Here is an 11,571-nt window from a genome sequence, read left to right as displayed (position 1 = left end):
GCAGCCTATAACATGTAACATAGATGTGGTCCACGGACTCCACAAGTCCCCAAAAAATGGCAGGCTTCTTGGGAGTCTGTCAACCAGTGCAATCGGTGATTGTACAGCACTGCTGCATGCAACACCCTCCATCCCAGGCCCACAAGATTGAGCGGAAAGACTCCTCCATAGAGGCACCTCCAGTGGGGATCTCCACCACGGCAACAAGGCACGCCATGGCATGTCAGGGTGACGGGCGAGAGTAAGCAGATGAAGGGTGTGCAGCAGCAGCCTGTTCAAGAAACCCCTTCCTGGAGTGCGAAAAGGCACGGAGGGCATTTCCGTGAAGCAGCTAAGATTGTGGGGCACCTGCCCCTGAGGGAGGTTTCGGGCCCTGAGGCCAATGTGGAATTCCATACAAGAATGGGTTCACTCAGACGGGATACCACTGCACATCTGCACGTCCTCCAGACCGTGAGTGCCATCAGGTCCAAAGACAACCGTTTTCATTTCTTGGATGGCATTGGCTGCGAGTCGGATGTTCAACGCTGCACATGTTAACTCATGGGGTGACATCCAGCCCACTCCTCCGCCACCCAGCAGGTTCCACCTGGTCAGCCCAGCAGCCACAGCTTGCTCCTCCGCCAGCCACCCAAAATAGCATTGGTGGAGGCGCAGATTTCTGAGTAACAGCTCCCTGATAACAGCTACCACTCCTGACGGGGCGGAGTTGTGGCATGAGGCGACCAGGCTCCAGACTGTGAGAAGGTCCTGGTAAAAGACCCTGCTGATATATGAACAGGAGCCGTACATCATAATTCAGGCCGTGCACCTGGTGAAATGCATCACTGGGCACACCATCATGGAGGAGGCTCAATGTACAGATTTCGCTGCAGGGTCTGAAGGCAGAAGGTTGCCACCTGGGTGCAAAGGCACACCAGCGCCTGGCCGCCCTCCCTAAGCAGGAGACTCAGATACTCAGCAGCGACTCTTGTCCCAGAAGAACTAGCATTTGTGACAAAATCAAGGGAGGGGTCAAAGTGACAAGCCGGTACCACAACATGGAGGCTATCAGCTGGTTTATGATGAGAGCCCGAACCTTGTAAGACAGCACTGGGAGCAGTCCTGTCCAGCGTTTCAAGCAAGCAGTGAGCTTGGCCTCCTTGACCTTGGTGCCAAGGTGGAGATGGTTGACAACTTCAAATTCCTAGGTGTGCACATCACCAACAATCTGTCCTGGTCCATCCACATCGACGCTACAACCATGAAAGCACAACAGCGCCTATACTTCCTCGGGAAACTAAGGTAATTCAGCATCTCCAGATTGACTCTTACCAATTTTTACAAACGCACCATTGAAAGCATCCATCCTATCTTGGCTGCATCACAGCTTAGTATGGCAACTGTTCAGTCCAAGACCGACGGAGGCTGGGGATTGAGGGTGATTTAGAGATGTGGATCAGAAATTGGCTAGTTGAAAGAAGACAGAGAGTGGTAGTTGATGGGAAATGTTCAGAATGGAGTTCAGTTACGAGTGGCGTACCACAAGGATCTGTTCTGGGGCCGTTGCTGTTTGTCATTTTTATAAATGACCTAGAGGAGGGCGCAGAAGGATGGTGAGTAAATTTGCAGACGACACTAAAGTCGGTGGAGTTGTAGACAGTGCGGAAGGATGTTGCAGGTTACAAAGGGACATAGATAAGCTGCAGTGCTGGGCTGAGAGGTGGCAAATGGAGTTTAATGTGGAGAAGTGTGAGGTGATTCACTTTGGAAAGAATAACAGAAATGCGGAATATTTGGCTAATGGTAAAATTCTTGGTAGTGTGGATGAGCAGAGGGATCTCGGTGTCCATGTACATAGATCCCTGAAAGTTGCCACCCAGGTTGATAGGGTTGTGAAGAAGGCCTATGGTGTGTTGGCCTTTATTGGTAGAGGGATTGAGTTCCGGAGCCATGAGGTCATGTTGCAGTTGTACAAAACTCTAGTACGGCCGCATTTGGAGTATTGCGTACAGTTCTGGTCACCTCATTATAGGAAGGACGTGGAAGCTTTGGAACGGGTGCAGAGGAGATTTACCAGGATGTTGCCTGGTATGGAGGGAAAATCTTATGAGGAAAGGCTGATGGACTTGAGGTTGTTTTCGTTAGAGAGAAGAAGGTTAAGAGGTGACTTAATAGAGGCATACAAAATGATCAGAGGGTTAGATAGGGTGGACAGCGAGAGCCTTCTCCCGCGGATGGAGGTGGCTAGCACGAGGGGACATAGCCTTAAATTGAGGGGTAATAGATGTAGGACAGAGGTCAGAGGTAGGTTTTTTACGCAAAGAGTGGTGAGGCCGTGGAATGCCCTACCTGCAACAGTAGTGAACACGCCAACATTGAGGGCATTTAAAAATTTATTGGATAAGCATATGGATGATAAGGGCATAGTGTAGGTTAGATAGCCTTTAGATTTTTTCCATGTCGGTGCAACATCGAGGGCCAAAGGGCCTGTACTGCGCTGTATCGTTCTATGTTCTATGTACAGAGAGCCATGAACACCACACAGTCCACCACGCGAAACTGCCTCCCATCCATTGACTCCGTCTGTATCTCCCGCTGTCTTGGGAAAGCAGGCAGGATGATCAAAGACTCCTCCCACCCAGGTTACTCGCTCTTAGTTCTATGCTCGGTTCAAGCAGGAAACCATCAAACGACTGTCGACTGCTCGAGCAGCCCCGGACACATCGATACCCACCGTCACAGGTTCCGAAGTCAGACCGGCCATTCAGAACAATATTTTTCACTGTACCTCGGTACACGTGACAATAAACAAATCCAATCCAATCCAATTCCATCGGCACGAGATACAAAAGTATGAGAACACCCACTAACAGGTTCAAAAACAGCTTCTTCCCCGCTGTTCCCAGACTCCTGAATCTCTCATTGTCTGAACGGATATCTTCACGCATCCCACATGGGCTCCACTCGGGGTATCTGGTCAGAGGAAGGTGGCGGCTCAGAATCCCACTCCTCTTGCGATGCTGGGCCACTGGACAGATCTGAGAACAAATCCGGGAGAAGCTCTGGAATTGAAATTGAGGCGCCCGACGTCGGAGGCTGTGGCAGAGAGCGGGTGCCCTCCATGCCACCACCGCCCAATGGCCCTGAGGTCAGGGAGCTGCCACAGCACTCCCGCATCGTGAAACCAAATGCCTCCGGGGTGCAAAATGGCAAAAGGTGAAACGGACCCTCGGGGGTCCCGCTGGCACCGACCCCGAGGTATCCTGCTCAGGGAGCTGCGACAGCTCGGGAGTTAAGATGTGCTTTGCCTTTTCTGTTTTCTTACGGGGATGGAATGTGATATCAGGGGACAGGTGTCAGGGTGCCACCCTCTCTGCACTAGGCGGGGGGGGGGGGGGGGGGGGTGGGAGAGTCATGATGTTTGTCTCCCCCCCCCCCACCTCCAAGGAGTGGCACTGCTTATTTTTGTTCCTTTTTTTCATTTTAGTTTTGTTTTCTTTCTTCTGGCTTTGTAACTGTTAACCTGCAGGGAGAGGTCCAGAGAGCATCCTTGGAAGGTAAGTGATACAAATACCTTTTCAAATTGTGGGTGAAAAAACTGAAGTGACATCACAGTAAAGCTGTGACCTGATTGGCTGGTAGTGAATCTGTTAAATTTGAAAAGAAAACATTGAAAAAATCTATTTACTTAACGAGTACTATTTACTAATTAATTAACGCAAGGTCAATTAGAGGGGTGCAGTGCTCTGACTGTGAGATGTGGCAGGTCCAGGAGGCTTCCAGCATCCCGGATGGCTTCATCTGCAGAAAGTGCACCCAACTGGAGCTCCTCACAGACCGCGTGGTTCGGTTGGAGCAGCAGTTGGATGCACTTAGGAGCATGCAGGTGGCGGAAAGTGTCATAGATAGCAGTTATATAAATGTGGTCACCCCCAAGGTACAGGCAGAGAAATGGGTGACCACCTGAAGGGGCAGGCAGTCAATGCAGGAATCCCCTGTGGTTGTCCCCCTCTCAAACAGGTATACCTCTTTGGATACTGTTGGGGGGGGATAGCCTATCAGGTGAAAACAGCAGCAGCCACAGCAGTGGCACCATGGCTGGCTCTGATGTTATGCAGGGAGGGTCACAGCACAGAAGAGCAATAGTCATAGGGGACTACAGTTAGTGGCACAGATAGGTGCTTCTGTGGATGTGAAAGAGACTCCAGGATGGCATGTTGCCTCCCTGGTGCCAGGGTCCAGGATGTCTCAGAACAGGCAGTGGGCATCCTGAAGGGGGAGGGCAAACAGGCAGAGGTCATTGTACATAGTGGTACTAACAACATAGGCAGGAAGGGGCATGAGGTCCTGCAGCAGGAGTTCAGAGAGCCAGGCAGAAAGTTAAAAGACAGGACCTCTAGGGTTGTAACCTCAGGATTACTCCCTGTGCCACGTGCCAGTGAGGCTAGAAATATAAAGATAAAGCAGCTAAACACGTGGTGAAGGAGGGAGGGTTTCCGTTATCTGGACCACTGGGAGGTCTTCTGGGGCAGTTGTGACCTGTATAAGAAGGGCGGGTTGCATCTAAAGTGGAGAGGCATAAATACCCTGGCCGTGAGGTTTGCTAGTGTCACACGGAAGGGTTTAAACTAGTATGGCGGGGGTACCGGAGCAATAGGCCAGAAGGTGAAAGCATTGAGGGAGAACTAGGGAATAGGGCCACTATGTCTCTGAGGAAGAGCAGGCAGGGAGATATTGTTGAAAACAGCAGGACTGGTGGCCTGAAGTGCATAGATTTTAATGCAAGAAGTACAACAGGTAAGGCAGATGAGCTTAGAGCTTGGATTAGTACTTGGAACTATGATGATGTTGCCATTACAGAGACCTGGTTGAGGGAAGGACATGATTGGCAGCTAAACGTTCCAGGATTTAGATGTTTCAGGCGGGATAGAGGGGGAGGTGGCGGAGTTGCACTCCTAGTTAGAGAGAATATCACAGATGTACTGCGGGAGGACACCTCAGAGGGCAGTGAGGCTATATGGGTAGAGATCAGGAATAAGAAGGGTGCACTCACAATGTTGGGGGTTTACTACAGGCCTCCCAACAGCCAGCAGGAGATAGAGGAGCAGATAGGTAGACAGATTTTGGAAAAGAGCAAAAACAACAGGGTTGTTGTGATGTTGTGAAGGAGCATCCAGGGGGGCTTCTTAAAACAATATGTAGATAGTCCAACTAGGGAAGGGGCTGTACTGGACCTGGTATTGGGGAATGAGCCTGGTCAGGTGGTAGAAATTTCAGTAGGGGAGTATTTTGGGAACAGTGATCACAATTCAGTAAGTTTTAAAGTGCTGGTGGTCAAGGATAAGAGTGGTCCTAGGGTGAATCTGCTAAATTGGGGGAAGGCTAATTGTAACAATATTAGGCAGGAACTGAAGAACCTAGATTGGGGGCAGATGTCTGAGGGTAAATCAACATCTGACATATGGGAGGCTTTCAAATGTCAGTTGAAAGGAATCAGGACCGGCATGTTCCTGTGAGGAGGAAGGATAAATACGGCAAATTTCGGGAACCTTGGATAACGAGGAATATTGTAGGCCTCGTCAAAAAGAAAAAGGAGGCATTTGTCAGGGCTAAAAGGCTGGGAACAGACGAAGCCTGTGTGGAATATAAGGAAAGTAGGAAGGAACTTAAGCAAGTAGTCAGGAGGGCTATAAGAGGTCACGAAAAGTCATTGGCAAATAGGGTTAAGGAAAATCCCAAGGCTTTTTACACATACATAAAAAGCAAGAGGGTAGCCAGGCAAAGGGTTGGCCCACTGGGCATAGGCAAGGGAATCTATGTGTGGAGCCAGAAGAAATGGGCGAGGTACGAAATGAATACTTTGCATCAGTATTCGCCAAAGAGAAGGAATTGGCAGATGTTGAGTCTGGAGAAGAGTGTGTAGATAGCCTGGGTCACATTGAGATCCAAAAAGACGAGGTGTTTGGCATCTTGCTAAATATTAAGGTAGATAAGTCCCCAGGGCCTGATGGGATCTACCCCAGAATACTGAAGGAGGCTAGAGAGAAAATTGCTGAGGCCTTGACAGAAATCTTTGGATCCTCACTGTCTACAGGTGATGTCCCGGAGGACTGGAGAATAGCCAATATTGTTCCTTTGTTTAAGAAGGGTAGCAAGGATAATCCAGGGAACTACAAGCCGGTGAGCTTTACGTCAGTGGTAGGGAAATTACTGGAGAGAATTCTTCGAGACAGGATCTACTCCCATTTGGAAGCAAATGTACGTATTAGAACATAGAACGGTACAGCACAGAACAGGCCCTTTGGCCCTCAATGCTGTGCCGAGCATTGTCCGAAACCAAGATCAAGCTATCCCACTGGCTGTCATTCTGGTGTGCTCCATGTGCCTATCTAATAATCGCTTGAAAGTTCCTAAAGTGTTCGACTCCACTATCACAGCAAGCAGTCCATTCCACACCCTAACCACTCTCTGAGTAAAGAACCTACGTCGGACATCCCTCCTATATCTCCCACCCTGAACCTTATAGTTATGCCCCCTTGTAACAGCTACATCCACCCGAGGAGATAGTCTCTGAACGTTCACTCTATCTATCCCTCTCATCATCTTATAAACCTCTATTAAGTCGACTCTCATCCTCCTCCGCTCCAAAGAGAAAAGCCCTAGCTCCCTCAACCTTTCCTCATAAGACCTATCCTGCAAACCAGGCAACATCCTGGTAAATCTCCTTTGCACCCTTTCCATGCTTCCACATCCTTCCTACAGTGAGGTGACCAGAACTGCACACAATGCTCCAAATGGGGTCTCACCAGGGTCATGGGGGGATCTTATAGAAACATTTAAAATTATGAAGGGAATAGATAGGATAGATGCTGGCAGATTGTTTCCACTGGCGGGTGACAGCAGAACTAGGGGGCATAGCCTCAAAATAAGGGGAAGTAGATTTAGGACTGAGTTTAGGAGGAACTTCTTCACCCAAAGGGTTGTGAATCTATGGAATTCCTTGCCCAATGAAGCAGTTGAGGCTCCTTCATTACATGTTTTTAAGGTAAAGATAGATAGTTTTTTGAAGAATAAAGGGATTAAGGGTTATGGTGTTCGGGCCGGAAAGTGGAGCTGAGTCCACAAAAGATCAGCCATGATCTAATTGAATGGCGGAGCAGGCTCGAGGGGCCAGATGGCCTACTCCTGCTCCTAGTTCTTATGTTCTTATGTGCAGTTGCAGCATAACCCCGCGGCTCTGAAACCCAAGACACCTGTTAATAAACGCTAACACATTATAGGCCTTATTCATGGCTCTATCCACTTGAGTGGCAACCTTCAGAGATCTGTGGACATGAACCCCAAGATCTCTCTGATCCTCCACATTCCTCAGAACCCTGCCGTTGACCCTGTAATCCGCATTCAAATTTTTTCTACCAAAATGAATCACCTCTCTCTTATCAGGATTAAACTCCATCTGCCATTTTGCGGCCCAGCTCTGCATCCTACCAATGTCTCTTTGCAGTCTACAACAGCCCTCCACCTCATCCACGACTCCACCAATTTTGGTGTCATCAGCAAATTTACTGACCCACCCTTCAGCCCCCTCCTCCAAATCATTGATAAAAATCACAAATAGCAGAGGACCCAGCACTGATCCCTGTGGTACATCGCTGGTAACTGGTCTCCAGTCTGAACATTTTCCATCCACCACCACCCTCTGTCTTCTATGTGATAGGCAGTTACTTATCTAATTGGTCAAATTTCCCTCTATCCCACACCTCCTTACTTTCTTCATAAGCCGACCATGGGGAACTTTATCAAACGCCTTACTAAAATCCATGTATACAACATCAACTGCTCTACCTTCATCTACATAATTCAATCAAATTTGTGAGGCAAGACTTAACCTTCACGAATCCGTGTTGACTATCCCGGATTAAGCTACATCTTTCCAAATGGTCATCAATCCTATCCTTCAGGAACTTTTCCATTATTAGCGAGAGGCAGCATGGTTTTGTGAAGGGGAGGTCATGTCTCACTAACTTGATAAGAGTTTTTCGAAGTGATCGTAAAGATGATTGATGCAGGTAGGGCAGTGGATGCTGTCTATCTGGACTTCAGTAAGGCCTTTGACAAGGTCCTTCATGGCAGACTGCTACAAAAGGTGAAGTCACACGGAACAGGGGTGAGCTGGCAAGATGGATACAGAACTGGCGAGGTCATAGAAGGCAGAGAGTAGCAACGGAAGGGTACTTTTCTAATTGGAGGGCTATGACTAGTGGTGTTCCACAGGGATCAGTGCTGGGACCTTTGTTGTTCGTAGTATATATAAATGAGATGGAGGAAAATATAACTGGTCTGATTAGTAAGTTTGCAGACGACACAAAGGTTGGTGGAATTGCGGACAGCCATGAGGTCTGTCAGAGGATACAGCAGGATTTAGATCATTTGGAGACTTCAGAGGAGAGATGGCAGATGAGTTTAATCCGGACAAATGTGAGGTAATACATTTTGGAAGGTCTAATGCAGGTAGGGAATACACAGTGAATGGTAGAACCCTCAAGGGTATTGACCGTCAGAGAGATCTAGGTGTGCAGGTCCACAGGTCACTGAAAGGGGCAACACAGGTGGAGAAGGTAGTCAAGAAGGCATACGGCATGATTGCCTTCATTGGCCGGGACATTGAGTATAAGAATTGGCAAGTCACATTACAGCTGTGTGGAACCTTAGTTAGGGCACACTTGGAGTATAGTGTTCACTTCTGGTCGCCACACTACCAGAAGGATGTGGAGGCTTTAGAGAGGGTGCAGAAGAGATTTACCAGGGCGTTGCCTGGGATGGAGGGCATTAGCTATGAGGAACGGTTGAATAAACTCAGTTTGTTCTCACTGGAATGACAGAGGTTGAGGGGCAACCTGATAGAGGTCTAAACATTATGAGGGGCATAGACAGAGTGGATAGTCAGAGGTTTTTTTCCAGGGTAGAGGGGTCAATTACTAGGGGGCACAGGTTTAAGGTGCGAAGGGAAAGGTTTAGAGGAGATGTACGAGGCAAGTTTTAAACACAGAGGGTAGTGGGTGCCTGGAACTCACTGCCGTAGGAGGTGGTGGAAGCAGGGACGATAGTGACATTTAAGGGGCATCTTGACAAATACATGAATAGGATGGGAATAGAGTGATACGGACCCAGGAAGTGGAGAAGATTTTAGTTTAGCCGGGCAGCATGGTCAGCACGGGCTTGGAGGGCCGAAGGGCCTGTTCCTGTGCTGTACTTTTCTTTGTTCTTTGTTCTAGGTAGAGGTGTAACTAAACCTGAGGGCAGATATTAGTATTTAGCGTTTAACTTTACAGTAAAAATCTAGCGTCAGGGCCATATAGTTAATTGTAACTTAATCTAATAATAATTTAAGTATTTATTTTAAATTAATTGGTGCATAAATGTCACTCAGCGAGGTGCAGTGCTCTAACTGTGAGATGTGGCAGATCTGTGACACTTCCAGCGTTCCGGTCGACTACATCTGCAGCAAGTGTAACCAATCGCTGCTTCTCACAGACCGTGTGGTTCAGTTGAAGCAGCAGTTGGATGCACTTAGAAGCATGCAGGTGGTGGAAAGCATCTTAGATAGGAGTTATAGAGATGTCGTCACACCCAAGGTGCAGGCAGACAGATGGGTGACCGATAGAAAGGGCAGGCAGTCAGTGGAGGAAATTCCTGAGGCTGTCTCCCTCTCTAACAGGTATACCGTTTTGGATACAGTTGGGGGATAGCCTATCAGGGGAAAACAACAGCAGCCAGAATAGTGGCACCACAACTGGCTCTGTTGCTCAGCAGGGGAGGGCAAAGTGCAGGAGAATGATAGTTATAGGGGACTCTATAGTAAGGGGCACGGATAGGTGCTTCTGTAGAAGTGAAAGAGAGTCCAGGATGATGTGTTGCCCACCTGGTGCCAGGGTCAAGGATGTCTCTGAACAAACACAGGAGATCCTGAAGGGGAGGGTGAACAGCCAGAGGTTGTAGTACACATAGGTACTAATGACATAGGCAGGAAGAGCGACGAGGTACTGCAGAGAGAGTTCAGGAGTTAGGCAGTGAGCTAAAAAGCAGGACCTCTAGGGTTGTCACCTCAGTATTACTCCCTGTGCCAGTGAGGCTAGAAATAGGATAGTGCAGCTAAACACGTGGCTAAACCGGTGGTGTAGGAGGGAGGGTTTCAGATTTCTGGACCATTAGGCTCTCTTCCGAGGCAGGTGGGACCTGTACAAGAAGGACGGGTTGCATCAAAACTGGAGGGGCACCAATATCCTGGCTGGGAGGTTTGCTCGTGCCACTCAGGAGGATTTAAACTAATATGGAAGGGGGGTGGGAACCAGAGCGTGAGCTTAGAAGGTGTCATTGCTGAAGGGAAATTGATAACAAAAATAAGAGAACAACATCACCCTCAGGCAGAGCAAAAAATGTGGCAAGTGTGAGAAGGGAGGTGGTCAATGCAGGATTGAGGGTGTTGTACCTTAATGCGTGCAGTATATGGAACAAGGTAAATGAGCTTGTTGCGCACATTGAAATTGGCCGGTACGATGTTGTGGGCATCACAGAGACGTGGCTGCAAGGATATCAGAGCTGGGATCTAAATATCCAAGGATATGTGTCTTTTCGAAAAGACAGGCAGATGGGCAAAGGGGGCAGGGTTGCATCATTAGGAATGAAGTTAAATCGATAGCAAGGAGCGTTATAGAATCAGAAGGCATAGAATCTCTGTGGGTAGAGTTGAGGAATCGCAAAAGTAAAAAGACCTTGATGGGAGTTATGTACAGGCCCCCTAGCAGGAGTCAGGATGGGGGGGCAGAAAATAAATCAGGAGTTAGAAAAGGCATGTAAAAAAGGTAATATCCAATAATCATGGGGGACTTCAATATGCCGGTGGGTTAGGAAAATCAGGTTGGTAGTGGATCCCAAGCAAAGGAATTTGTGGAATGTTTAAGAGATGGTTTTTGGGAGCAGCTTGTGGTAGAGCTCACTAAGGAACAGGCAATTCTGTATTTGATGATGTGTAATGAGGCAGACTTGATTAGGGATCTTAAGGTGAAGGAACCCTCAGGGAGCAGTGACCACAATATGATAGAATTTACCCTGCTGTTTGAGAGGGAGAAGCTGCAATCAGATGTAACAAGGGTAACTACAAAGATATGAGGGAGGAGCTGGGCAGAGTTGATTGGAAAAGGAGCCCAGCAGGGAAGACAGTGGAACAGCAATGGCAGGAGTTTTTGAGAGTTAATCGGGAGGCACAGCAGAAATTCATCCCAAGGAGGAGGAAACTGGGACTATATTGACTGGGACTCATTTAGTGCTAGCGGTTTGTATGGGGCAGAATTTGTAAGGTGCATCCAGGAAGCCTTCTTGATGCAATATGTAGATACTCCAACTAGGGAAGGGGCAGTACTGGATCTCGTATTGGGAAATGAGCCTTTTCAGGTGGTTGAGGTTTCAGTCGGGGAACATTTTGGGAGTAGTAACCACAATTCCATATGTTTTAGGGTACTTTTAGACAGGGATCAGGGTACCCCGCTAATTAAGGTGCTAAATCAGGGGCAGCACGGTAGCATTGTGGAT

The sequence above is a fragment of the Scyliorhinus canicula genome, chromosome 18 (genome assembly GCF_902713615.1).
Source record: "Scyliorhinus canicula chromosome 18, sScyCan1.1, whole genome shotgun sequence".
Lineage (NCBI taxonomy): Eukaryota > Metazoa > Chordata > Chondrichthyes > Carcharhiniformes > Scyliorhinidae > Scyliorhinus > Scyliorhinus canicula.
This window is presented reverse-complemented; position numbering follows the sequence as displayed.